Source organism: Mobula hypostoma, chromosome 26 (genome assembly GCF_963921235.1).
Source record: "Mobula hypostoma chromosome 26, sMobHyp1.1, whole genome shotgun sequence".
NCBI lineage: Eukaryota > Metazoa > Chordata > Chondrichthyes > Myliobatiformes > Myliobatidae > Mobula > Mobula hypostoma.
In genome coordinates, this window is record NC_086122.1 from 34,558,378 (window position 1) to 34,585,964 (window position 27,587).

General features: G+C 44.8%; 1 long non-coding RNA gene across 1 annotated transcript; it reads left to right on the forward strand.

Moving 5' to 3' along the window:
* Positions 1 to 5,004: 5,004 nt before the first annotated feature.
* Positions 5,005 to 18,987, forward strand: LOC134338171 (uncharacterized). The gene is made up of 2 exons (XR_010016157.1): positions 5,005 to 5,230; positions 18,468 to 18,987. It is a non-coding gene; the product is annotated as an uncharacterized LOC134338171 (long non-coding RNA).
* The last annotated feature ends 8,600 nt before the right edge of the window (positions 18,988 to 27,587 follow it).

The following is a 27,587-nucleotide window of genomic DNA, read 5'->3' on the forward strand; positions in this document are numbered from 1 at the left end:
TCCCCATGACTGTCGTAGAGGGCAGAGAGAGGAAAACCAACAAGCACCTGTGGAGGTGGTTGGGAGTTCCCCCAAGCTTCTCTTCAGTGGGCCTCTATACTCGATCTGGGCAACTGCAGCTTCCCCTGTCATCTGTTGCGGAGGAATTCAAGGTGGCAAAATGCAGAACCTTATTAAGCTTGAGAAATTCCAATGACGTCTTGGTAAAGCAAGCAGACATTACAACCAGATCCGGGCGCAAGTGGGCAGCCAATGCAGCTGTGGGGGAGGCAGTGTGTTCTCTGAAGCTGCGAGATATCATCAGCAACCCCTGCATCAGGCGGCAAGGCCCCAGCTCAGTTCACTTCCAGCAGTGGGGAAACGCAACCACAAGGAACAGGCGAGGCATGATACAGGCAGAAGTACGGATCTGTGAGGAAGAGAAGCGGATGTCAAAGGCAGTGGAAGAAGGGTCCCAGGGTGCCTGGACAAAATGGGATCTGCCCAAGCGCAAGATCTCATGGGCAGAGTTATGGAGACTGGAGCCCTTCCGTATTTCCTTCCTCTTGCGATCCGTGTGTGACACCCTTCCTTCACCATTACATCTGTACACATGGGGGATGAGAGAGGACCCGAACTGTAAGCTCTGTGGTCAAAAAGGGACACTGGCTCATATACTGTCCAGGTGTAAAACAGCTCTAACTCAAGGACGGTATGGGTGGCGCCATGATAAGGTGCTTCTGACTCTTGCTGACACACTAGAGCGGGAGAGATGCAAGAAGAGGACGGTTGGCACAGATTTGAGGAAGGCCATCACCCTCATCAAAGAGGGAGCTAGGCCTTTAGTAACCAAACAACCAAAGCCTAATCTGCTGCTAACGGCCAGGTCCTGGGAGATGAGGGTCGATGTGGGAAGGAGGCTGCAGTTCCCGGATGTGGTGCACAGAACCCTATGCCCGGATATTGTACTGTGGTCAACTGAAGACAGGAAAATAATTCTGGTTGAGCTGACTGTGCTGTGGGAGGAGGGATGGGAAGAGGCCCACGAGAGAAAGGCCTTGAAGTACCAGCCCTTAGTGCAGGAGTGTAAAGACAAGGGATGGCAGGCACGGTTGTTCCCTGTGGAGATCGGCTGCGGAGGTTTCCCAGCCAAATCAGCATGGCGGTTGTTGTCAGATCTGGGCCTGGACGAAAGGAGCAAAAAACAAGCAGCTCGTAGGATGGGGGAAAGAGGCAGAACGAGCCTCTTGTTGGATTTGGAGTAGGCGAGAGGAGGGAAGCTGGAAGCCAGGAGCAGATGGACAGTGATTTGGCCACCACTGCCGGCCCACCAACTGGAGAGTGTTGTGGTTAAGGGTCGAAACACTCGGTGAAGGTTGGGAACCACCTGTTGACATCTGCTCCTGGCTGAAGGCTAAGGTTACCTTATTAGGTATCTGGAGAATGCACCCTAACAGGTGTATGTAACAAGTATATATATAAACTTCTGTTTTTGCACTATCTTTAATCTATCTAATATGCATATAATATGCATATATATACTCACTGTGGGCCAGGCAGCATCTATGGAAAAAAAATACAGTGATGCTTCCGGCTGAAACCCATTGATGCTGCCTGGCCTGCTGAGTTCCTCCAGCATGTTGCATGTGTTGCTCGGATTTCCAGCACCTGCAGATCTACTCTTGCTTGTGATTTGATATACGCACTCACTGTAATTGATTTACTTAGTTTTTTGTTTCCTTCTATATTATCATCTATTGCATTGAACTACTGCTACTAGGTTAACAAATTTCATGACACATGCCAGTGATAATAAACCTGATTCTGATTCTGTTCAACTTTCAATCATTGCAGTTTCATTGTCAAGGTATTTTTATATCATGTTGTAGTTTCTGCTAAGTCACAGCTGGAAAATTACTCTTCTTGTTGCTCTTAAACATCAATAAGCAAGAAGCTGGAGGAACTCAGTGGGTCAGGCAGCACTTTTTAGAAAGAAATGGAAAGGTGATGTTTCAGGTTGAAATCCTCGATAGTATTGGAGAGGGTGCAGAGTAGGTTCTCAAGACTGATTCTGGGATTGAAAGGGTTAATGTAGGAGGAGTGCTTTTTGGATCTGACCTGCACTCACTGGAGTTTAGAAGAATGAGAGGAGAACATATTGAAACCCATCGAATATCGAAAGCCTGGATACACTGGGCATGGAGCAGATGTTTTCTATAGTGGGGGAGTTTACGACCAGGTGGAACAGCCTCAGGGTAGAGGGGCATTCATTTAGAGCAGAGATGAGGAGGAATTTCTTTAGCCAGAAGTTGGTGGATCTGTGGAATTCTTTGCCCCGGATGACTATAGAGGCCAGGTCACTGAGTATTTTTAAAGCAGAGGTCAATAAGTTCTGGATTAGTCAAGGAATCAAAGGTGATGGGGTGAAGGCAGGAGAATGGGGTTGAGAGGGATAATAAACTGGCCATTAAGAAATGGTAGAGCAGACTCAATGGGCCAAATGGCCTAATTCTGCTCCTATGTTTTATGGTCTGTCTGGTTAGTCCATCTGAAGGGTTTTGACCCCATGTGTTTCCTGTGCTTCTCCCACCACAGATGCTGCCTGATTTGCTGAGTTCGCCCAGCAGAACGCCCATTGCTCCAGATCCCGGCATACACAGTCTCTTGTAATTCCATCAACTGAGTCTCATACAACCTACAGCAATCAAATCGACTAGGTTTGGTTCATTAAATACAGATCATTTATACTAGCTGAGAAACACTGAATGAAACTGGAGTTATTATGAAATCCATCATTTTATCAAAATTAATGAATTGAAGTCCTGTGGCTTCTATAATTAATACCAGCTTCATTATGCAAGTTTTTGGTCAGATTGTAAAGCAGAAAATCTACCCAGCTCTGCTTATCACCACCCTGCTGTGACCTTTCCACGTGCTCTGATTAGCTGCGATGTTTGTGTAGCGTTCTGTTATAATCAAAGAAAATTTCCTCCATTATAACACGCAGAAGAATTAAACAGTCTTTGCCATGAACTCTTTCATTCCATCTATCTAACTATTTACTTATTTGTGTTAGCACTGTCTGTCTTCTTTTCCATATTCATTGTTTGTCAGTCTTTGTGTGTGTGTAGTTTATCAATGATTCTATTGCAGTTCTTTGTTTTACCATGAATGTATGCAAGAAAATGAATCTCAGGTGATATCTAATGTATGTACTTTGATAATAAATTTGCTTTGAACTTTTTGAAATTTGAATCACTGTTGTCATCTTTCTACCACATGTTTATGGCCCCTTCTTTAGATTCACCATTGGTCATTGAATATTTCAGCTACTTAAGAACTAAATTTTGTAATTTCTTCTGACCATAACCATAATCAGAAGAAATGCAAAAGGACAGGGTGTCTTACGGGGGTGTTGGTGACGGACCCAGATGCAAGACACTGACACTGAAGTTCTAGGAACAGGACCAGGTGTGTCAAGAAAGCAAGGGAAGAAACAACGCTGGACAAGACACAGGCCCGAGACTGGGATTCAGGGCCTGGGCTAGGACTAGACTAGGAAAGCGGGACCTGGACAAGGAACTAGGAACTTGGAACCTGGACAAGGACTCGAGCCAGAGACTGGACAGGGACCTGGCACCTGGGTCTTGACTCGGGCTCGGACCCCGGAACCAGGTTAGGACAAGACGTGGCTACAGGATGAGGAGTGGCAACAGGACTGTACGTGAGACTCCTGGACAGGACAAGGGAACCCCAGCACCGGGCTGGGCGAGGTACTCCTGGGCTGGGCGAGACACATGGACAGGATGAGAACATGAAGCCATGACTTGGTTGAGGGAGACAGGAACGCAGGGCCTTGGTCGAGGGAGAACAGGAACATGGAACATGGAACACAGAGCCGGGACCCCACCTAGGGAGCAGGACGTAGGGCAAGGACCCATACACAGAACACTGAGAGACAGATCTCCAGTCAAGGTAGCGGCAAACAGCCGGACCTACCCAGCGGAGGCATAGACACAGAGACAGTTCCTAACTCAAGGTAGCGGCAAACAGCCAGACCTACCTAGCGAAGGCAAGGACACAAAGAGACAGTTCCAAACAATGAAAGACAGTTCCTTATCTAGACACAGCAAGGCCCCAATCTTGCCCTGGCAGTTGAACCTGACAGCGTTACAGGTGAGGACACAGGCGAAGGTAGTAAGCGAGGCTTCAGGCAAAGGTAGCAGGTGAGGTTTCAGAAGGAAGGTGAAGGGGAGGGAACAGTCCAGCAACTGAAGCTGAACCCAGGAGCTGTTTATGTAGCCAGCCCAAAATGAGAATCATGTGCCTCAATTAAGGCACACAACAGGACAAGGGAAAACCAGAAAATCTGGAATACGGATTGATGGACTGGACCGTGAACCGGAATGCGGACTTCACAGACTGGACCATGACACAGGGGTTCCCAACCTTTTTTATGCCATGGACCCGTACCATTAACTGAGGGGTTGGAAATCCCTGCACTAGGAGCAGAATTAGGCCATTCAGTCCATCAAGTCTGTTCTGCCATTTGATCATGGTTGATTTATTTTCCCTTTCAATCCCTGATTCCCCCTCTACCTGTTAAATAACCGTTGAAGCTTTTTTTTTTAACCACGCTATTGGTCAACTGTCCTAATTCAGGCCACATTTTTAGAGAAATTACTCAGTGGCTGAAATATTTAATGTATTTGTCCTGTTGACAGTCTGATTAGGCTCCTATTAACCCCCCTATGTTATTTTAAAATATGAAATCGGTTTTAAAGTATTTTTAAAAGTCTTTATAAAGTTAAACGATAACTTCAACTCTGGATTTAGAGGCAATGCTGCGTGAAGCCGATTCATTCCGCTTTGGTTCACAGAAACGGAATCAAATCTACACCCGGTCAATATCAGTGTTTGCAATGCCACTAGAAAAGCTTTTAATTTGGAAAATGCATGAGATTATCAGGTTCTTTAATGGTTTACAAGTTTAAGCTTCCTTGGATTCACACCCTCAAACCCCTGCCCTCACCACTCCCTTCCTCCGCCAATAAAGTCGTTTTCATTGGCTGTCTGATTTCCTCCGAGCTCAGCTCTGAGATAAAGAACCGCATATCCTGGGTCTTTTGCTTTTCGGGTCAGCGAGTTGGAGCAGCAGGTCGCCACGATGAAGAAAAGCTTGATTGGTCTCCTCGTTTGCTGCCTGCTGGCTCATATGAGTGCGGGGGGAAAAGGTCAAGGAACCACGCAGGTACTGTTAATCTCTCCAACTGAACATAACAATGTTTTCATAGGATTGAGATGATGCCGATTCGATTTAATAGCTTGCAGTCAGGTTTTTACTAAGTCGGGACGGGATAGTAAAGGACGAAATACATTGAATCGTGAGATAAAACGTGGCCCTGAAAAAAAAAGACAGGTCGTAATATGATTGAAATTTACTTTAGATTTTAGCCCGTGGTGAGATTCCTGAGACAGTTCACCCAAGTACGTGATTCCAGGTTCACCCAAGTACGCAAGATAACTTAGTCTGAACAGACGGTTGACTTTTTTCCATAGATGCTGCCGTACTGCTGAGTTCTTTCAGCATTTTGAGTGCGTTGCTTTGGATTTCCAGCATCTGCAGACTTTTCACGTAATGGTCCATGCGAGTGCATAATTTTGTTTCATTATATGTATTCGCTTAATAAATAACGTTTAATATGCGTTTTTTCACTGCTCCTACCTCGCCGACAGGAGAGAAAGCTTTCTTTTTTTAAAAAAAGGATACAATCCCCCCGGATACCGCATCGATAGTTGCACCTCTCTGTCGACTGAAAACCTTTTTCCTGTTTCCGAATAGTTCGGTTCTCTGAAAATAATTCTGACACTATTTCTATTTTGCGCTTTAAGTGGATTTTTAAAAAAAAACTAGTCGGTCGGTCTGATGCACCTGTTTCCTGGACTACTTTTTTGAAAGTATTTCAAAAGAGATGGTCATTGCGTTGGATTTAGAAGTTTTCGAACTAATTCTTTGCCGTCAGTTCTAGCTCTTCTTCTGTCTTCTGCCCCGGGTCAGTCTTTCAAGTTGTCCCCAGGTGTAGACCATCTTCGACGAGGGTCTTTGGAGCTTCTGTTAGCTTTTCTGTAGCACTGGGTTTTTACGGGACGGGGTTTTTAATCCCATGCCCCAAACCTCTCCTTTCGCAGCCGGGTTTGCGAAGTTATTTCTCTCCAAAGACTCTGCCTAACCTACTGAGTTACTCCAGCATCTTGTGTCACTTTGGATTTCCAGCCGCTGCAGAATCTCTTGTGTTTAAAACTAACTTGGTTTGACTCTTTTTCAGGTTCTGATGTGGGTCTTCGAATTGAAATATCTTTATCTCTCAACAGATGCTGCCTAGTTTGCTCAGTGTTTCCTGCACTTTTGGTTTTTATGTCAGATTTTCAGCATTTTCAATTCCTTTTCTTTATTTTCATGTTTGATAGCTCGAAATTCCTGGATGTGATTGATTCCCCGCACAATGCAAGCTTAATAAACATTTCTTCTCGGGATAAAACCATCTGTTCAACGCTGACGTAAAAATATGGTCGTTCATTTCTCAAGTGTATGTACTTTGTCATCTGTGAATTTGGGGGCTTGTGTCAAGTTAATCTGACTGCAAGTGCACAGAAATAAGATTAAATAGTATTCTTACACGCCACACTCCACACCCTCACCATTGTTATCCACCTCTCTCTCCCTCTTTCGTTTCCCACAGGGAAACAAGAACGGAGGTTCAGCACGCATACATATACAGTGGCATGCAAAAGTTTGGGCACCCCTGGTCAAAATTTCTGTTACTGTGAATAGCTAAGCGAGTAAATGATGACCTGATTTCCAAAAGGCATAAAGTTAAAGATGACACATTTCTCTAATTTTTTAAGCAAGATTACTTTTATTTCCATCTTTTACAGTTTCAAAATAACAAAAAAGGAAAAGGGCCCGAAACAAAAGTTTAGGCACCCTGCACAGTTAGTACTTAGTAACACCCCCTCTGGCAAGTATCACAGCTTGTAAACACTTTCTATAGCCAGCCAAGAGTCTTTCAATTCTTGTTTGGGGGATTTTCACCCATTCTTCCTTGCAAAAGGCTTCTAGTTCTGTGAGATTGTTGGGCTGTCTTGCATGCACTGCTCTTTTGAGGTCTATCCACAGATTCTCGATGATGTTTAGGTCGGGGGACTGTGAGGGCCACGGCAAAACCTTCAGCTTTCACCTCTTGAGGTTGTCCATTGTGGATTTTGAGGTGTGTTTAGGATCATTATCTGGTTGTAGAAGCCATCCTCTTTTCACCTTCAGTTTTTTTACAGATGGTGTGATGTTTGCTTCCAGAATTTGCCGGTACTTATTGGAATTTATTCTTCCCTTTACCAGTAAATGTTCCCCGTGTCACTGGCTGCAACACAAGCCCAAAGCATGATCTATCCACCCCCCGTGCTTAACAGTTGGAGAGGTGTTCTTTTCATGAAATTCTGCACCCTTTTTTCTCCAAACATACATTTGCTCATTGCGGCCAAGAAGTTCTATTTTAACTTCATCAGTCCACAGGACTTGTTTCCAAAATGCATCAGGCTTGTTTAGATGTTCCTTTGCAAACTTCTGACGCTGAATTTTGAGGTGAGGACGCAGGAAAGGTTTTCTTCTGATGACTCTTCCATGAAGGTTATATTTATGTAGGTGTCGCTGCACAGTAGAACAGTGCACCACCACTCCAGTGTCTGCTAAATCTTCCTGAAGGTCTTTTGCAGTCAAACGGGGGTTTTGATTTGCCTTTCTAGCAATCCTACGAGCTGTTCTCTGGGAAAGTTTTCTTGGTCTTCCAGACCTCAACTTGCCCTCCACCATTCCTGTTAACTGCCATTTCTTAATTACATTATGAACTGAGGAAAGGGCTACCTGAAAATGCTTTGCTATCTTCTTATAGCCTTCTCCTGCTTTGTGGGCATCATTTTATTTTAATTTTCAGAGTGCTAGGCAGCTGCTTAGAGAAGCCCATGGCTGTTGATTGATGGAACAAGGTTTGAGGAGTCAAGATATTTATAAAGCTTTGAAATTTGCATCACTTGGCCTTTCCTAACGATGTCTGTGAACAAGCCATAGCCCTAACAAGCTATTTAAGGTCTGAGACCTTGGTAAAAGTTATCTGAGAGCTCAAATCTCTTGGGGTGCCCAAACTTTTGCATAGTGCTCCTTTCCTTTTTTTCACTCTAAAATTGTACAAAACAAAAATAATGCACTAATCTTGCTTAAAATGTTGAAAAGAATGTTTCATCTTTAACTTTATGACTTTTGGAGATCAGTTCATCTTCTACTCACTTAACTATTCACAGTAACAGAAATTTTGACCAGGGTGTCCAAACTTTTACATGCCACTGTATGCAAATCTGCACAATTTGAAATTCCAGGACTAACATCAACTTGAGACCAAAGACTGAGGGCTCGCTGTCTCAAAGTGCAGACGTTGCCACGGTTGGTGACGAGAGAAGGAAATTCCATAAGGAAGTTATTATCTCTCTCTCTCTATCTCTCTATCTATCTCTCTATCCATCCATCCATCCATTTGTTTAGATATACAGCTCGGAACAGGCCCTTTGAGCCACGCCAGCCTGGCAACCCTTGACAAACCCCAGTTTAACCCTAGCCTAATCACAGGACAATTTACAATGGCCACTTAACTTACCCCATACATCTTTGGATTGTGGGAGGAAACCAGAGCACCTGGGGAAAACCTACTCATTCCATGGGAAGGACGTACAGAGATCCCTTACAGAGGATGCTGAAGCTGAACTATGAACTCCAATGCCCCGACGTTGAAAGTAGGAGGGAAAGGAGGACTTGGAAGAGTTGCCAAGTGAACGATGGTATTTGTGATCTTTCTGCCTCACAGTGATTCCCCCTAAAGCATGGCAGTTCTGGAACATTCTAAATTCAGCTATTCATTCCACTTGTTGTTTGAGCGAAAGAGGTGAGATAGGGTCGGAAGGTGTTGAATCATTGTGGATAGAGCTAAGGAACTGCAAGGGTAAAAAGACCCTGATGGGAGTTGTATACAGACCCCAAAACAGTAGTAAGGGTGTGGCCTACAAATTGCAATGCCAAAAGGTTAGTGCTGTACGACAGGAGGGGCAATTTCTAGACTACCTACAAGATGGCTTTTTAAGAGTAGTTCATGTTTGAGCCCACTGGAAGATCTGCTATTCTGGATTGGATGTTGTGTAATGAACCAGAAATGACTAAAGTAAAAGAACCCTTACAGACAAGTGATCATCCTGAAATTTGAGAAGGAGAAGCTCAAGTCAGATGTATCACCATTACAGTGGAGTAAAGGGAATTACAGAGGCAGGAAAAGGGAGTTGGCCAGAATTGATTGGAAAAGAACACAGGGATGACGGCATAGCAGCAATGGCTGGAATTTCTGGAAGAATTCAGATATATACTTCCAAAAGAGGAAGAAGTATTCGAAAGGGAACATGACACAACCGTGGCTAACAAGGGAAGTCAAAGCCAACGTAAAAGCCAAAGAGAGGGCATATAATAGAGCAAAAATTTATGGGAAGTTAGAGGATGGGGAAGCTTTTAAAAACCAACAGAAAGTAAATTAAGAAGTCATTAAGGTAAAGATGGAATATGAAAGTAAGCTAGCAAATAATATTAAAGAGGATACCAAAAGTTTCTTCAGATAAATAGAGTGTAAAAGAGAGGCAAGAGTGGACATCAGAATGCTGGAAAGGTAGTAATGGGGGACAAGGAAATAGCGGACGAACTGAATAAGTGTTTTGCAACACACATAAAAGTTGCTGGTGAACGCAGCAGGCCAGGCAGCATCTATAGGAAGAGGTACAGTCAACGTTTCGGGCCAAGACAAAGGAGAATCAGTTAGCCAGAGAGAGGTGAATCTGTGGACTTCTTTGCCACAGGCAGCTGTGGAGGCCAACTTTTTATGTATATTTAAGGCAGAGGTTGATAGATTTTTGATTTTTCAGGGTATGAAGGAATATGGGGAGAAGGCAGGAGACTGTGGCTGGGAGGAAAATTGGATCAGCCATGATGAAATGGTGGAAGTCTCAATGGGCCAAATGGCCTAATTCTGCCCCTATTTCTTATGGCCTTATGATCTATGAGTATTATCAAGCTGCCACCTCATAACACCCAGAAACCCTGCTTCAAACTGGCCTCGGTTGGTGTCTCTGTGTGGGGGTTGCATATTCTCCTTGAGGATCTGATTTATAGAGAAGTGTTGAATAGGACAGGCAACACACAGAGAATGCTGGAGGAACTTAGCAGGCAAGGCAGCGTTCATAGAAAAAAAGTACAGGCGATGTTTTGGGCCGAAACCCTCCGGCAGGACGGGTTGACATTTTGGGCTGAGACCCTTCAGGCTAAATGCAAGCAGGCTTTTACCTCTGAGGTTGGGAGAGACTAGAACTCAAGGTCATAGGTTAAGGGTGAAAGATGAAATATTTGAGGGTAACTTCTTCACTCAGTAGGTGGTGTGAGTGCAGAACCATGGAAGTGGTGGATGCAGTTTTGATAGCAACATTGAGGAGAAGATTGGATCAGTACATAGATGGCAGGGGTATTGATGGTGATGGTACAGGTATGGGTCGATGGGACTAGGCAGAATAACAGTTTGGCACGGTTAGATGGACCAAAGAGTCTGCTTCTTTTCTGAGTGCTCTATGACTCTAAAATGATAGTCGACATCTTCTCAAGAAGATAACAAGGGAGTAGTCACCACCATTTAATACATAGTTATTACCTTAGCTTGGCCAAGGAGTAGCAAAGTGAGAGATATGGGTGGCAGGGTGGAGATACGTCTCTACCAAAGGAGGTATAAGGCACTCCTTCCCTCCACTGGCCTATAGGTCACCTTTGGGCAAGGAGTAGCACCTGCTTAACCACCCCTTCCCACCCTGATCAGGGTCACATGAAGTCATGGGAGCAGGTGGTAGGTGGTCACATGGGCAGCTGGTGCATATCACATCCTGGTTATGTGATCCCTGATGCCAGGCAGACAATCTCTGAATAGTATTGATATTGGCTGGGGTTGCCCATCTGGTAAGCCACTTCTGTTGAAAAATTTTGCCAAGAACAATCATAGAAACATAGAAACATAGAAAATAGGTGCAGGAGTAGGCCATTCGGCCCTTCGAGCCTGCACCACCATTTAGTACGATCATGGCTGATCATCCAACTCAGAACCCAGTACCTGCCTTCTCTCCATACCCCCGATCCCTTTAGCCACAAGGGCCATATCTAACTCCCTCTTAAATATAGCCAATGAACTGGCCTCAACTGTTTCCTGTGGCAGAGAATTCCACAGATTCACCACTCCCTGTGTGAAGAAGTTTTTCCTCATCTTGGTCCTAAAAGGCTTCCCCTTTATCCTCAACCTGTGACCCCTCGTTCTGGACTTCCCCAACATCGGGAACAATCTTCCTGCATCTAGCCTGTCCAATCCCTTTAGAATTTTATACGTTTCAATCAGATTCCCCCCCCCCAATCTTCTAAATTTCAGAGAGTATAAGCCTAGTCGATCTAGTCTTTCATCATATGAAAGTCCTGCCATCCCAGGAATCAATCTGGTGAACCTTCTTTGTACCCCCTCTATGGCAAGAATGTCTTTCCTCAGATTAGGGGACCAAAACTGCACACAATACTCTAGGTGTGGTCTCACCAAGGCCTTGTATAACTGCAGTAGTACCTCCCTGCTCCTGTACTCGAATCCTCTCGCTATAAATGCCAGCATACCATTCGCCTTTTTCACCGCCTGCTGTACCTGCATGCCCACTTTCAATGACTGGAGTATAATGACACCCAGGTCTCGTTGCACCTCCCCTTTTCCTAATCGGCCACCATTCAGATAATAATCTGTTTTCCTGTTCTTGCCACCAAAGTGGATAACCTCACATTTATCCACATTAAATTGCATCTGCCATGAATTTGCCCACTCACCTAACCTATTCAAGTCACCCTGCATCCTCTTAGCATCCTCCTCACAGCTAACACTGCCGCCCAGCTTCGTGTCATCCGCAAACTTGGAGATGCCCAAATCATGGCCATGAGACCATGATCACCTACATCATATGACATGGCACATAAAGATGATGATGATTGTGAGATAATGCTATCTCACTTTATGCTATTCCTTGGCCAAGTTAAGGTAATAAAAATAATAAGGTGCTTAGCGATAAAAGCAGATAATTCTGGAAGCACTCAGCACTTCAGGTGGAATTTGTAGCAACAGGAATCATTTCAGGACCGAACTGGACAATGTGAAAGAAAGTTAGTTTTAAGTTGCAGAGAGGGTGGGCAAGGAATGGTAGGACAAGGAAAGTATCTCTGTAAAGGCAAGGCCAGGATTGCCTTATTGGCTTGCTCATAGTCCTAGAAAAGTACAGCACAGAAGCAGGCCCTTTGGCCCATCTAGTCCATGCTGAGCCATTTAAACTGCCTGCTCCATCAGGACCATGCCCCCACCATCCATGTGCCTATCCAAACTTCTCCTAACTGTTGAAATCAAGCTCGCATCCACGATTTGTGCTGGCAGCTCATTCCACACTCTCACCACCCTCTGGCTGAAGAAGTTTCCCCTCACGCTGCCCTTAAACTTTTCACCTTTCACTATTAACCCTTGACCTCTAGTTGCAAAGCCATCCTGTTTGGATGGATAGATTAATGAAGGCCGTTAAGAGAGAGAGAGATGAAAAAAAAAGGAATGAAAAAGTAGTAAAATGCGGGTCAGAGCCATTGGAGAGAGCTGGAACCCAAAGAGGAACATTTTAAATGTTCTGCAGACCAGACGATGTCTATAAAAGACAGAGTAAAATCTTGAATTAGCATTACAGTCTGATAAACTTCCAGCAGAATTTTGATTTGTGTTAGAAGCAGAAAGTGAGTCACTTGAATTTTTCGAATTTGATGGCGTTTTGAAGCCAGCAATGTGGCCAGGTAGAAGATGAAATAACTCCCTTCCACCTTCAAGTTGGGTTTCATTGTTCTGATCTGGATTTCATAACTTCTGCATCTTTCTTGTTTCCTTTCTCTAATTGCCTTTATTAATCTATTGAAGTGGGCATCAATGAGTAATGATTGGTGAGTTAAAGTCCCACTTCATCCAGATATACAGATACCCCTTGATGCCAACAAAGGAGATCCAACTGGAATCTACAGCAAGGAAGGCAAACTGCTGGAGGAACTCAGTGGCTTCTGGAAGGTGAAGGGATATTTGAGGTTTTGAACTGGGACCCTGTATCAGGATTGAGACTATAGAGGGGAGGTAGCCAAGATTAAAAGGTGAGAGGGCGGGGTGAGGTAGAAGTTGGCGGGTGATAGGTGGAACTGGGTGAGGAAGGAGAAGATGGGCAGATGAAGCCAGGTGTGTATCACCCACTGGCCATTGTCTCCCAATACCACTCCCCCCTCCCCTCCCTGACTTGGTGAAACAGATACATGGTAATGTTTTCCAAAGCAGGGAGATGGCCAGCTTATATAGAGAGCTTTAACTCAAAAGTGAAATAATGGCATTTAATCCTGCAGCAAAATCAGAGTCAACAGTTTAGGACGGCGCGGTGACGTAGCAGTTAGCACGACCCTGTTACAGTTTGGGGTGTCAGCGTTCGGAGTTCAACCCTGGTGCAGTCTTTGCAGTTTCTACGTTCTCCCTGTGACCGCGTGGGTTTCCTCCAGGTGCTCTGCTTTCCTCCCACAGTCCAAAGACGTACTGGTTGGTAGGTTAAGTGCTCATTGTAAATTGTCCTGTGATTAGGTTAGGTTTAAATAGGTGGGTAGGTGGGTAGTGTGGCTCATTAGACTGGAGGGGACAATTCCGCACTGCATCTCCGAGTAACATAGATGAGTAACACAATTTTGCTACTGTTTAAATGGTGTTAATCATATGGTCTTCTCCTTACGGGGGGAAATATCATGACTGACAATGGGAATAACTTGTTGAACCCAGTGGTATAGGTGTGACCTGCCTTGGTTGTTGTGTAGCTCTTGCCTGTTATTTAGCCAGATTGCAGCCTCTACCATTTTATAGAAACTGGGAAGGGATCGGGCAGAACTTATTTCTTTTAGCTGATTCCGTCTGGGTAGCCTTCAACCTGATGGCATGAACATCAATTTTTCAAACCTCTGGCAATTTTTCCCCTTCCCTTCTTCTTCCATTCCCTATCCTGGTTCCCCTCTCACCCCTCCCCATCTCCTCACCTGCCTCTGGTGCCCCTCCTCCTCCTCTTTCTCCATTGGTCCATTCTCTTCTCCTATCTCCTTCATCTTCCGCTCTTTACCTTTTCCTCCTATCACCTACAGAGCTGCGCAAATTTCTCAAAACATTGACTGTTTATTTATTTCCACAGGTGATGGCTAACCTGCTGAGTTCCTCCAGCATTTTGTGTGTGTTGCTTATATATAGCCACGATGTCTAAGACTTTAGCACAATACTGTAAACTGCTTTTTTTATATCATTTTCTGCATGGGTTAATTTTAATTTGATTTGAAGCACACAATGAAAAGACATCTCATTCCTCCCTTTACTTGCCCGTGAAACACCAATATCCAGTATCTGTGGGTATTAAATTTTGTTAAGATTGGTGCTGTTGTGTACATACATCTATTGATGCTTCTGGACACATCTTCAGTGATGTTCCTGGAATCATCGGGTGTTTCGGGTCTTTCAACATCATACAACCTCCTCCAGGTGACCCAGCTGGAGCTGATCAGACCCCGGCTTGTGTCCAGATGGCTAGCTACTTATGACTCCATGGCTCCCCTCTTTTGAGCCACAGCCATCTTGAGGCCCTCTCTGCCGCATCGGTGGTACTGCGGATGGCTCTCCTCTTCCTCTCTCCCTCGATGCCCAAAATGCTGAAGGCTCTAACTAAAGAACGGGCTACGAATCCCCTACATCCAACCTCCACTGGGAGACACCTCGCTCTCCATCCAGCCTGCTGACAGTTGCTGACCAGTCCTGCGTACTTGGAGAGCTTCCTTTCAAAGGCCTCCTCCAAGTGATCTTCCCATGGGACTGTCAGCTCCAGCAGCACCACTTGCTTAGTAGCCTCAGACACTAGGACAATGTCTGGTCACATGGTGGTGGCTGCGATATGGTTGGGGAACTTCAGCTGCCGTTCGAGGTCCACCAACAGCTGCCAGTTCCTTGCAGAGGTCAGGATGCCTGCAGATGTTCTTTTGGCAGGTATTGGCTGCTCCCCAGCTCTGACAAAGGCAATGGTCTGCTGGAGGGTCAGGACCACTTCGCCCACTCAACTCCTGCGCTGATGGCTTCAGCGATGGTCTTCAGGACCTGATCATATAGCTATATATTTACAGCTGAGACTTTTGTACTGTACTGTAACAGCTTCTCATATCATCCACCCACCTACCTTCCTCCTGACCCCACTTCACCCGTCACCATCTCGATTGTTGTCCTTCCTCATCTACCACCGCCCTATTGTGGCGTCTTTCCTCCGTCCTTCCCAGTCCCGTGACGGGTCTCGGCTCGAAACATCGACTGTTGATTCACCTCCATAGAAGCTGCCTGACCTGCTGTGCTCCTCCAGCATTTTGTGTGTGTGTGTGTGTGTGTGTGTGTGTTTGTGTGTGTGTGTCTGTGTGTGTGTGTCTGTGTGTGTGTATGTGTGTGTGTGCGTGAGTGTGTGTGTGTGTGTCTCTGTGTGTGTGTGTGTGTGTGTGAGAGTGTCTGTGTCTCTGTGTGTATGTGTGTGTGAGTGTGTATGTGTGTGAATGTGTGTGTGTGCGTCTCTGTATGTGTGTGTGTGCGTGTTTGTGTGTATGTGTATGTGTGTGTGTGAGTGTGTCTGTGTGTGTCTGTCTGTGTGTCTGTGTATGTATGTGTGAGTGTCTGTGTGTGTGTGTGTGTGTGTGTGTGTGTGTGTGTGTCTGTGTGTCTCTGTGTGTGTCTGTGTGTCTCTGAGTGTTTCTGTGTGTCTGTGTCTGAGTGTTTCTGTGTGTCTGTGTCTGTGTTAACCGGACTTGCAGCATCTGCAGAATCTCTTGCTCACCTTTTACCTGGCGATTCTCTTGGCCGTAAACATCGCTCCCACCGGCGGCACCTCCCATTCAGACCGATACCTGACTGCAGGCTCTCACTTCCCACATTGTAAGGAAGGGAGAACTGCGGGGATGAGTCACTTTCTCGTGTGGGCTCCCGTATTTAGGTACGAGAGCCTTTACTAGGAAGCCAGAAATGAGCTTGTTACAGTCAGAGGTTAGACAGAGGAACTCAATGAGGTGATTAATACTTAAACCTGCCCTGCCTATGTCACGGTGTGCACTGGCCGTAGTGGAACCCAAATACAGGCTGCTCTGTAAAGACGGCAAGCAGAGTTTATATGGGGATTCGACCGAGCATCACTGCAAAATGAAACATTCTCCTAAGCCAGAACCCCGTGAGAAGCGCCAAGGAACATCCGTTTGAATAGTACAGGTGACTCGGAAGTTCCAATCCACTGCAATAAACTTAACAAGGTTAATCAATTAACAACTAACTGATTAAGAAGCTCTAGAAACCTAGGAGCAAATCGCTCTCCAGCTCCCCGCACAGGCCCAGAGAGCTCATTACAGAGTATCGTCCAAATGAGTCGCTTACACTTCATCCACTGCCTCAAATTCACATGCTGCAGGGTCACTGTTACGGGCTATTGATGACTTCCACCGGGAACAGACTCCCCTTGTCTCCCTGAAGTTCTCTCACTTGGATCTGCTTCCAGTCCGTCCGTCCTTCAGTCCCAACCTTCGCTCTCTGACGGTGGTGTCTGAAAAGAGGATGCTGTCCAAGTTGCATGCCATCTTGGACAATGTCTCCCATCCACTACATAATGTACTGGGTGGGCACAGGAGTACATTCAGCCAGAGACTCATTCCACCGAGATGCAACACAGAGCGTCATAGGAAGTCATTCCTGCCTGTGGCCATCAAACTTTACAACTCCTCCCCTGGAGGGTCAGACACCCTGAGCCAATAGGCTGGTCCTGGACTTATTTCCTGGCATAATTTACGTATCAATATTTAACTATTTATGGTTTTATTACTATTTAATTATTTATGGTGCAATTTCCCCCGGGATCAATAAAGTATGACTATGACTATGAGATCAAGAGAAGCTCTCACAATCAGAATCAGGTTAATTATCACTGAGATGTTGTGAAATGTGTTGTTTTATGGCTGCAGTACAATGCAATGCATAAAATATACTATAAACTATCAGAAATATATAATTAAAAAATAATAAATTAAATATGTAGTGTCAAAAGAGAGCAAAAATAGTGAGATAGTGTTCATGAGCTCATTGTCCATTCAGAAATCTGATGGTGGAGGGGAAGATCGTGGGTCTGTCTTCAGGCTCCTGTTCCTGCCTCTGATGGTAGCAATGAGATCCTGAGGTCCTGAGTTGTGGGTCCTCAGTGATGGGGCGGCTGAGTTTCCTTTCTGGCTACCTTGTCCACTGTCAGTCCCTGTCATATTTGTTACATAGTGCAGTTATGATGTAATGGATTCTGGTTAATTGGGACCGGTACGTTTTGGCCCAATTAAGCAGTTGTGCCACACACAGTAGCTGAAGTTTCATGGAAATAATTAAAAAGGTATAAAAAAAACAAACTACGGTTTAGCTAATTAACAGGTTATGTATTTAAACAAAATAAAGAACAAATCAGAACACTACCGATACTACTACAGTACTATAAAACTGTCGCTCCTAATTGTTATCGTTGGAGGAATTCGATCAGTGTACACTGCTGTGTTCTTTTGATTGACTGTAACAGAACAAAATCAACGCAGATAATGGACTGCCTTCATACAATTGTTTTGACATTTGCCACCCTACAAATCTTCATTTTCATTGTAACATTCAAGATGATTGTTAATACCTTCAAATTCCATGTAATTCCTAACTTGTGGAAGTAGTGAAACCTTCTCATTTTCACCCCCGGGCGTTTCTGCCATCTCCAAGCCTGAATGCTTGAAACCACAATGAACAAAGCAGTTCTGAATTGTCTTACTGCTTATTCCTCACTAATTTGCAGTGACAAAAATCCCAGCTTTTTAATACAGACATGTGCTTCTGATTATATTCAAAAAAAATTTGCTGTAAGCATGGTGTAGTGGCTAATGGCCACACAAGTGTTTGAGACTGACGCTAGTTAGAAACTGTTCGGCAACAGTCTCCTGCCCCAATTAAGCAGCATAGTGTCACAGGAAACAAAGGAAATCCTGCCTATTTTCTTGATTAGTTTTTGTTCTTTAAGAGTTGTCCCAAATAAGTGGCTGTCCTGATTAACCAATGGCCCAATTAACCGGAATCCTCTGTAATTAAAGTGTTTACATCATAGCTTTTAGACAAAACATTTAATTGGCAATTTTTTTCTATGGCCTCTGTTAAGCTTTTAAAAATTAGAGAGAAAAAGAATGTTTTTGTGTTGACTCATTTTCTATTTTCCTTTAGCAATCGAACGCTACAAAAACTAAGGAAGCCCCAAAAGGAAATGGAGCTGCCGTATTTATCCCAGCCACTGCCACGGTCCTGCTTCTGTCCCTGCTCCCAGTCGCCTTGCAGAAAGCTACGTGTTAACTCAGTGGCCCCTGGGCAGCCATCTTCAGCCGGCTCGCGCGACGCTGTGGAAACCGTCCCGTCCTGCTGACCTTCATTCTCCAATGTGTTCTCAAGTTCGGCCACTGAAACGAGTCCGTTAAATCTCTGATCACCGACTGATGCCCGCTCCTCATTCCTTGGCCCACTCTACCTTTTACAGCCTGCCCTCCGGCATAAATCCTGTAAATAATCTCACAAAACCACCATTGTCAAAAAGGAGAGAGAGATAATTGGCAGGTAACCACAAGATGTTGTAGAAGGTCATAGAACAGGAAGCAGAACACCTTCAAATTTCCCCATTCTCTGTGTAATATGTTGCCTTTTGGCTTCAAGCCATTTATAATTTCACGGCAATAAAAACATTTTAATATTGTGCCAATGTGTCCCTTTATTGACTGTGCCTGATGCAATAAGATTGTCTTGCAGCGCAAATGTTTTAGGCTTTGTTATCTAAATCCTCTCCTGACTTATTCCCAGGAGGTCTCTGGCGTAAACAGAAATGATATGACCTTCCTGTGATACAGAAATCCCTGCTTCCTCTTAATAAAGACATTTGGAGATTGCTCAGCAGATTTGATAGATTAGCCTGGTGATTCTACTCTTGCAGCAGTCAAAGAGCTGGGGAGAAGAGTGTCAGAGGACAGCAATTCAAACAAAATCACTTATCATTTCTTCAATGAAAATTAAGATACGTCTATTGAAGAAGGTGTTTCAAATGACTGGTGAGAGCCTGCTTAACTTTTACAGTCAAAGAGTACTGCAGAATTCAAACAGGCCCTTCAGCCCATCTGGTCCATGCTAAATGATAATCTTGCCCAATCCCATTGACCTGCACCTGAACCATAGCTCCCATACCCCTCTCATCCATGTACCTCTCCAAATTTCTCTTGTATTTTGAAATTGAGCCCTCATCTCCCACTTCCAATGGCAACTCGTTCCACACTCTCACCAGCCTCTGAATGAAGAGGCTCCCGCTCATATTCCCCTTAAACATTTCATCTTTCGTCCTCAACCCATGGCCTCTCGTAGTCTCACACTACCTCAGTGGGAAAAAAGCCTGCTTGCATTTACTCTATCTATCCCACTCATAATTTTGTACACCTTTACCAGATCTCCCTTCATTCTCCCATGCCGCAGTAATTGAAGTCCTAACTGCCCTTCTAACCGTCCTAACGTCACGCAGAATGTCATGCGCTACGGTTAGCACAATGCTATTACAACTTGGGGTGCTCTGGAGTTTGGAGGTTCCTTTCCGGTGTGTCTCTAAGGAGTTTGTATCCTCTCCCTGTGAACCACGTGGGTTTCCTCCAGGTGCTCCAGTTTCCTCCCACAGTCCAAAAACTTACCAAATGATCATTGTAAACAGGTGGGTTGCTGGGTGGGTGATGCAGCTGGTTGGGCCAAAAAAAAAACAACCTGTTTTGCACTTCATTTCTAAGTAACTAAATACGTGGCTGGTAACTTATGGCTCCACTTGCACGGGAGTCTCATGCAATGGAGATGAAAGTCTGGGGAGTCCCATACGCCTTGTGCTGGGAACACACGCTGTAGATGTCCCACACTGTGACGGACCTTGTGGCTTGAGCTATGGGGAGGCAGGGCAAGGCTGTCAGTGGGAATGGCTCAGGAAAGAATTGAAGATCAACGCTATTTAGTGTTACATGCACGTCCGGATGAGAAGCAGTTTTCATCTCTCCCCAGACAGTGCCAGGGAGACTCTGGCCTCTCACTATTTCCGGAAGAATGATTTTCAGTGTATCCCAAGGACATTTTAGCCAGTGCTATAGTCTTTTCTAAAACACATGATTAATAACTGTAAGGAAAGGTTTTCTATGCCTAACTAGATCCCAATGTTACAGAAGGTGCAGCTTTAGGGATATTGATTGAAAGGAAGTAAAATATTAACCAGAATGCTGAAGCGAATCTGGTGACAGAAACAATGGTTGATGTCTCCAGTCTTCATTTCACCATCTCCGTACCAGGCCTCCAACAGAGCAACATTTCACCAGTAATCATCGTCTCAGTTCCAGGCCTCCAACAGAACAACGTCCCACCAGTGTTCACGATGTCAGTACCAAAAACAATGCTCCACCGGTATTCACCATCCGACAATACAGAGGGTACTCTGTGCAATGCAGTGCTTTAGCATCACTGCATTCCAGTGTTCTTTCTAACAGTGCAATAATTTTCCTCATTATTCTGCTTCCAGTTGTGTAATACTCCTTCTGTACCTTCAACAATACACTGCCTCGTCAGTATTATCTCCCAGTGGCCTTTCAATACCACTCCACCCATTCTGCTACACTCCCTCAGTACCATGCCAACAACCATGCAAGACCCCTTAATTATTTATTGATGCTTCAGTTGTGCCATATTCCCATTTTACCGATTTGTCGAGAGTGAAGTGTTCCAATGGGAGGTGGCAGACATCCCACAACACACCACAATGGCACAGCGCTCCCTCAGTACTGCTCTGAGGTGCACCTTCCAGATTATTTACTGGGATAGGATTTCAAAAGGTCTTTGCCTCCTGCTGTCCATGAAGTGACACGTGTCCCAGTGGGGGGAGAAAAGCAAACAGGAAACATGGTTTACGAGCAGGATAGGATGACAAGTATAAGACATGTAAGATGACTGGAGGCGTGTGACCAGTGGTGTGTCACAGGGACCGTGGTGCTGGGTCCGTTGTTGTTTGTCATCTATATCAACGATCTGAATGATAACGTGGTTGACTGGATCAGCAAATTTGCGGATGGCACTGAGACTGGGGGTGTAGTTGACAGCGAGGAAGACTATCAGAGCTCGCAGCAGGATCTGGAACAGCTGGAAAAATGGGCTGAAAACCGGCAGGCGGAATTTAATGCGAGGTGTCGCACTTCGAAGGGGCCAACCACAGTAGGTCTTACACAGTGAGTGGTAGGGCACTGAGGAGTGTGGCTGAACAAAGGGGTCTGGGAATACAGGTCCATAATTCATTGAAAATGGTGGCACAGGTAGTTAGGGTCATAAAGCAAGCTTTTGGCACTTTGGCCTTCATAAATCAAAGTATTGAGTACAGGAGGTAGGACGTTATGTTGAAGTTGTACAAGACGTTGGTGAGACCTAATTTGGAGTACTGGGTACAGATTGAAACAGTACAGAGAAAATTTACAAGGATGTTTCCAGGCTTAGAGGACCTGAGTTATAACGAAAGATTGAATAGGTTAGGACTTTCCTAGGAACGCAGAAGACTGAGAGGAAGATTTGATACAGATATGCAAAATGATGAGGGTTATAGATTAAGTAAGCGCAAGCAGGTTTTTTTTTCCACTGAGGTTGTGTGGGACTACAACTAGAAGTCTTGAGTTAAGGATGAAAGGTGAATAGTTTGTATGGGGAAATTTCTTCACTCAGAGGGTTGTGAGAGCTGCCAGCTCAAGTTGTGTGTGTGAGAAGTTTGGATAGGTACATGGATGGTACGGGTATGCAGACATCCCACCCTGCAAAAACTCATTTCAGGGAGGTAGCACCCCCACCCCCCGCAACCCCATATCCTTCCCCCCACCCCGTCGAACTCCAAGGCTGTATGTAATACTTTGTTTAGTGATTTTGTCTAATCTGTAAACCAAGTTGGGTATATGCAGAAAATGTGACATTAAAATATGTACTTATATTATATTATCATGTTTATTCTATTACAACTTTAAGCAAGTCTACAGGGAGTTTGGCCTCATCACGTAGGACATCAATAGAGTAGCTCCTTAGCAGCTAGCCAGCTAGTTTAAATAACGTTAGCTATGCTAATGAATGAACGACACCTGTTAAACTCACCTCAACATGTCTTTTACATTTTAACCCACCATGGGCAATAGAAAAGTCACTGTTGCAAACAGTGCAGCGAGCAACACTGTCACTATTTTTGAGGTCGACTGTAAAGCCCGCCCACAGAGAAAACTGATAGGTCTACTTAGCAGGGGTCCCCAACATTTTTTGCACCGCAGACCGGTTTAATACTGACAACATTCTTGTTAATCATGACTGGAATATAGGTGATAAGTCAATAGCATCATAACATTTTAAGTAACATTTGGATATTAAACATACAGCGCATATTTTCCCTGTATGAACATATAAAATCATTACAACACACCAATATTGCTGAATCAGTGGGAGCCCTGGGCTTGTTTCCCTGCAACAAGACGGTCCCATTGAGGGGTGATGGGAGACAGCGATACTCGAAGGGGGTTCCTTATGTCCAGTCTATTCCGCAATTTAGTTTTCGTTGCTTTCATTGCAGAAAACTCCACTTCGCAGCGATATGATGTTGGAAACAGAAGCAACGTTTTCAGTGGTTTCGTGGCTATCTCAGGATATTTAGCCTTGACTTTGATCCAGAATGCCGGCAGAGTTGTTATGTCAAACATACTTTTCAGCCTGTCGTCATTTGCAAGCTCGAGGAGTCTGTCTCCTTCCCGCGCTGACATGGATGACGCGTGCGTAATGACCTCGTGTGAGTTCAAGCTCGACAGAGCGTGACAGGGAATGAGGAAAGGTGCAGCTGACTCATATCGCCCAATCATATCGTTCCCTCGCGGCCCGGTGGTTGGGGACCACTCTTAGCACGAAGAGAGACCAATCAGGATGCTCGCTCTCCCTCTCCCTCTCTTTCTCAAAAAAATCTATTTCCGGGATATGGTATATAATTTCCGGGCGTCAGGTAGCCACTATCGATATGCGGGAGACCGGGAGAGGTGGGATGTCTGGGTATGGTCCCGGTGCTGGTCGATGGGAGTAACCAGTTTAAATGGTTGGGCACAGACTGGGGCCTGTTTGCGTGCTGTACTTTTCCATCACTCAACAGATACCATGCAGGCTGTTGGGGAGTGTACATAGGAATGGCTGAAACAGGACATTGGTAAAGGCTGGAATCTTAACAATGAGTTTACAATTCACTGAGAACTGCCTCCGGATCCAGATTTAGGAATCCCACCGTGACCGCTCTTTCCCCGATAGCGCACGGAAAGAGTTGTTATTGCTCCTTGAAAACGCTAGGTGGCGGTGTAACACCATGTTAAGAACAGAACGGCGGCGACCGGTCGTTTTCAAGATTTCCTCTGGTTGAGACTGAGACTACTTTCTTATTAGAACTCACGCTGGATTTCTGATCTCATGCCTTCTTTTTCATTACAGTTCTGACTGCCCTAGGCCCAGATTACCCGGTATTTTGACCCTCATACTCTAACCACTAAACTCAGCCACTCCAAAACTCTCAAGGCCAGCCTTCCACCCTTATCCCGTAAATTCAATTAAAGTTCATCAGTTCATCACCCTTATGCTCACTGTGTGTGTTAACTTCAGACCAGTTTTCAAGAATCTCCATGGACTCGTACTTCGGTAATTCCTTAACATCTACCAGATAGAGTACTTTGCGAAAGTCTTGGGCACATACATGACTACTGCAGTAATCTTATGTATTGCACTGCCACAAAAAAAAGGAACACATTTCATGACCTGTGTGAGTGATGATAAACCTGCTTCTGATATGGGTCTCTATCGAGGACTGAGAGTGGGAAGGGGACAGGGAGAGGTTGGGAGCCGGAATCATCACAGAGACATTCTGTAATGTTCAGCAAACCAATAGTTTGGAATCAAATAACCTTGCCTGGTGTCTCAGGGCTGAGTGTGTCTGCACCCGTGCCAGCCCCTGCCCCTGGCACTCCTCCTCTGCCACCTGTCCCACACCCCTCACCCAGCTCTCCACCCTTGCCATTCCCAACATCCTTTGCTCGTGCCTGATTTTGCTCTCTGTTCCATGTTGACAAATACAGTACTGTGCTAAAGTCTTAGGCACCCTAGCTATATATCGGTACCTAAAACTTCTCCCAAAGTTCAAAGTAAATTTATTATCACAGTACACATATGTCACCACGTAGAACCCTGAGATTCATTGTCTTGTAGGCGTTCATAGTAAATAGGAACACGATGGAGTCAATGAAATACTGCACACACCAAAGACGGACCAACAACCAAAAGACAAGAAACCACAAAAAGAAAAGGAAAAAAATAGTAGTAAAAATAATATATAAATGGTTAAAGGATACCGACAGCATGAGATGAAGAGACCTTGAAAGTGAATCCGTAGGTTGTGGAATCAGTTCACTGTTGGGCTGAGTGAATTGCCCCTCAGGATCAAGAGCCTGATGGTTGAGGGGCAATAACTTCAAAATACATGCACCTCTCTAGTTCTGCCCCGCGGCAGACCGGTTTGGTGCCGTACCAAGTCCTCCATTGAATTGTTGGAGTTCCCTTTCTGAACCTCCTTTTGAAGCTGTCCTTGAAGCCTGTCTCATTGCCCGAGCCTTTGCTTGTGTCGAGAAAAGAACGACTTTAGGGACCAGACTTCGAGTTTTGACATAGAAACATAGAAACATAGAAAATAGGTGCAGGAGTAGGCCATTCGGCCCTTCGAGCCCGCACCGCCATTTATTATGATCATGGCTGATCATCCATCTCAGAACCCCGCCCCAGCCTTCCCTCCATACCCCCGACCCCCGTAGCCACAAGGGCCATATCTAACTCCCTCTTAAATATAGCTAATGAACTGGCCTCAACAGTTTCCTGTGGCAGAGAATTCCACAGATTCACCACTCCCTGTGTGAAGAAGTTTTTCCTAATCTCGGTCCTAAATGGCTTCCCCTCTATCCTCAAACTGTGACCCCTCGTTCTGGACTTCCGCAACATCGAGAACAATCTTCCTGCATCTAGCCTGTCCAATCCCTTTAGAATTTTATACATTTCAATCAGATTCCCCCCCTCCCTCAATCTTCTAAATTTCAGAGAGTATAAGCCTAGTCGATCTAGTCTTTCATCATATGAAAGTCCTGCCATCCCAGGAATCAATCTGGTGAACCTTCTTTGTACTCCCTCTATGGCAAAGATGTCTTTCCTCAGATTAGGGGACCAAAACTGCACACAATACTCCAGGTGTGGTCTCACCAAGGCCTTGTACAACTGCAGTAGTACCTCCCTGCTCCTGTACTCGAATCCTCTCGCTATAAATGCCAGCATACCATTCGCCTTTTTCACCGCCTGCTGTACCTGCATGCCCACTTTCAATGACTGGTGTATAATGACACCCAGGTCTCGTTGCACCTCCCCTTTTCCTAATCGGCCACCATTCAGATAATAATCTGTTTTCCTATTTTTGCCACCAAAGTGGATAACTTCACATTTATCCACATTAAATTGCATCTGCCATGAATTTGCCCACTCACCCAACCTATCCAAGTCACCCTGCATCCTCTTAGCATCCTCCTCGCTGCTAACACTGCCACCCAGTTTCGTGTCATCCGCAAACTTGGAGATGCTGCATTTAATTCCCTCATCCAAGTCATTAATATATATTGTAAACAACTGGGGTCCCAGCACTGAGCCTTGCGGTACCCCACTAGTCACCGCCTGCCATTCTGAAAAGGTCCCGTTTATTCCCACTCTTTGCTTCCTGTCTGCTAACCAATTCTCCACCCACACCAATACCTTACCCCCAATACCGTGTGCTTTAAGTTTGCACACTAATCTCCTGTGTGGGACCTTGTCAAAAGCCTTTTGAAAATCCAAATATACCACATCCACTGGTTCTCCCCTATCCACTCTACTAGTTACATCCTCAAAAAATTCTATGAGATTCGTCAGACATGATTTTCCTTTCACAAATCCATACTGACTTTGTCTGATCATTTCACCGCTTTCCAAATGTGCTGTTATCATATCCTTGATAACTGACTCCAGCAGTTTCCCCACCACCGACGTTAGGCTAACCGGTCTATAATTCCCCGGTTTCTCTCTCCCTCCTTTTTTAAAAAGTGGGGTTACATTAGCCACCCTCCAATCCTCAGGAACTAGTCCACAATCTAATGAGTTTTGAAAAATTATCACTAATGCATCCACTATTTCTTGGGCTACTTCCTTAAGCACTCTAGGATGCAGACAATCTGGCCCTGGGGATTTATCTGCCTTCAATCCCTTCAATTTACCTAACACCACTTCCCTACTAACATGTATTTCGCTCAGTTCCTCCATCTCACTGGACCCTCTGTCCCTTACTATTTCTGGAAGATTATTTATGTCCTCCTTAGTGAAGACAGAACCAAAGTAATTATTCAATTGGTCTGCCATGTCCTTGCTCCCCATAATCAATTCACCTGTTTCTGTCTGCAGGGGACCTACATTTGTCTTTACCAGTCTTTTCCTTTTTACATATCTATAAAAGCTTTTACAGTCCGTTTTTATGTTCCCTGCCAGTTTTCTCTCATAATCTTTTTTCCCCTTCCTAATTAAGCCCTTTGTCCTCCTCTGCTGAACTCTGAATTTCTCCCAGTCCTCAGGTGAGCCACTTTCTCTGGCTAATTTGTATGTTTCTTCTTTGGAATTGATACGATCCCTAATTTCTCTTGTCAGCCACGGGTGCACTACCTTCCTTGATTTATTCTTTTGCCAAACTGGGATGAACAATTGTTGTAGTTCATCCATGCAACCTTTAAATGCTTGCCATTGCATATCCACCGTCAATCCTTTAAGTGTCATTTGCCAGTCTATCTTAGCTAATTCACATCTCATACCTTTAAAGTTACTCCTCTTTAAGTTCAGAACCCTTGTTTCTGAATTAACTATGTCACTCTCCATCTTAATGAAGAATTCCACCATATTATGGTCACTTTTACCCAAGGGGCCTCTCACGACAAGATCGCTAATTAACCCTTCCTCATTGCTCAAAATCCAGTCCAGAATAGCCTGCTCTCTAGTTGGTTCCTCGACATGTTGGTTCAAAAAACCATCCCGCATACATTCCAAGAAATCCTCTTCCTCAGCACCTTTACCAATTTGGTTCACCCAGTCTACATGTAGATTGAAGTAACCCATTATAACTGCTGTTCCTTTATTGCACACATTTCTAATTTCCTGTTTAATACCATCCCCGACCTCACTACTACTGTT